The following is a 2,003-nucleotide window of genomic DNA, read 5'->3' on the forward strand; positions in this document are numbered from 1 at the left end:
TTCAATTTGGAGAAGCGCTCTTCCGCTAAGAGGCCCCTGGCACTGCGATAAATAAAACGCCTATTTACTCTATTGCCACACTTAGACATCTAATGCACTTACTACCAGCCCCCTAATCATAGCCTACAGTTAAAACCGCCTATAAATCACTCCGTTCTCATCCTGCACATTAGTGAAGCCATTTTCCCCAAACCCCACAATGAGCACTGTTTCCTTTTCTTGTTAGTCAAAAGCTGGATGATTTTTATTAGGTTAAAGACGAGTTCACAGATGGTAAATCGCGTGGAGAGAAATGAGCTGGAGAGTTACACCGAGTCAACGCGGGACACGGCTCCCGGCCCGGGCCGGGCCAGGGGTGGGAGGCGGTTCCCAGCCGCAGGCGGCGGGACTCCCAAGCGCCGAGGGACCCCAGTCTCCACTCCACCCACACACCCACCCAGCGTCGGGGCGCTGCGGCCTCTCCCCACGAGCCCAGCGCAGGCCGCAGCCTGGCCTGGGGATCCGGCAACTGGGCAGGATGAGCTCGGCCGGACATCCTCCTCCAGGACGGCCCGCACCCCACAATCGCGTCAAAAGCGCCCCATCCCCCTGTCTCTCGCCGCGCAGGTTTCCCACCGACGCCCGCTCGGAAGGCGAGAGCCCCCGCGCGGCCCGGCGGGGCGCGGCCCCCGGGGACCGCGAGCAACAAAAGCCCGGCCCGCAGCCCCTGCTCCTCGCCTTCCTTTTCAATTCTCCCCTGATCTCAGGTGGAATTAGGAGGATTAAAGCAGCGAGTAAATGAGGCGAGTGTGCAAAATGACTCCTTTCTGAACCAAACGGCATGCTCCGTGCTGGGGAAATGAGATGCACATTTAAATCTCATCCATCCACCGCCTGCGGCCACCGCCATGTACCTGCCTACTTAGCCCAAGGGTTAATTAATTGAGGCTTCAATGCACTATTGCAAGAGCATTATTGCATTTGATACTCTACATCTGTGATTTAAAACTCTTTCAGTCCCTTGTCAGCAAGGGAGGGTTTTTAACCAGGAAATTAGCATTCAGATAAGGGAACGCTCTATTTGCTTCTGAAAGGAAGGAAATATTAAGGATGCTGGTGCACAAACCGGGCTGTCATGTCCTGTCCCATCCTGGAGGGAGCGCGAGGGCCCGGCTCCCCTGGGAGCGGCGGCGACAGGGCGTCGTGCAATGGACGCCAGCACGAGGGGCGGGCTGGAGGGGGACCCGCGATCAGGGAAACCTTACTCCTCGCAGGCTCCAACCTGCTGGGGCGTGTTTACGTCCGCAAAGTCCGATAATATATTTTCTCCCCACTTCTTAGGAGCTGATTCTTCTTAAAATGCATTGCCACATAATCTCTAACGTTGGCTTTCTGACTTCCCCGCGGGGCTCGGAGGAAGTAACCCAGTTTCTTAAGGAAAAATGAGAGATAAACATCACAACAGAATTCTAATGACACTGCAACAAAATCAGGTACAACATTGCTGTTAGTGATTATCTTTATTATTTTAAGTATTGGACTCAAGTGCTAATACACTAACGAATACAAAGAACAGCAACAAAATATAGTGGCTCACAAGCTAACATTCTGGATCAGAAACCAGTTAGAATTATGTGACCTAACCATGTTGTGTTTTTATTTTATTTTTTTATTTTATTTTATTTTTTGAGACAGAGTATCGCTCTGTGGCCCAGGCTGGAGTGCAGTGGCACGATCTCGGCTCATTGCAACCTCCGCCTCCCAGGTTCAAGCGATTTTACTGTCTCAGCCTCTTGAGTAGCTGGGACTACAGGCCTTGGCCACCACGCCTGGCTGTTTTCCGCAGTTTTAGTACAGAAGGCGTTTCGCCGCGTTGGCCAAGCTGGTCTTGAACTCCTGGCTCAAGTGATTCGCCTTCCTCGGCCTCTCGAAGTGCTGGGATTATAGGCATGAGCCACCGTGCCCGGCTAAGTTTTCTGTAGTTTTAGTAGAGACAGGGTTTTGCTATGTTGGCCAAACTGGTC

The 2,003-nt window shown here is 52.6% G+C and overlaps 1 pseudogene; it reads left to right on the forward strand.

Moving 5' to 3' along the window:
* The first annotated feature begins 237 nt into the window (after positions 1-237).
* On the forward strand, positions 238-756 carry LOC134731792 (skin secretory protein xP2-like; annotated as a pseudogene).
* The last annotated feature ends 1,247 nt before the right edge of the window (positions 757-2,003 follow it).

The sequence above is a fragment of the Symphalangus syndactylus genome, chromosome 11 (assembly GCF_028878055.3).
Source record: "Symphalangus syndactylus isolate Jambi chromosome 11, NHGRI_mSymSyn1-v2.1_pri, whole genome shotgun sequence".
NCBI classification, from domain to species: Eukaryota; Metazoa; Chordata; class Mammalia; order Primates; family Hylobatidae; genus Symphalangus; species Symphalangus syndactylus.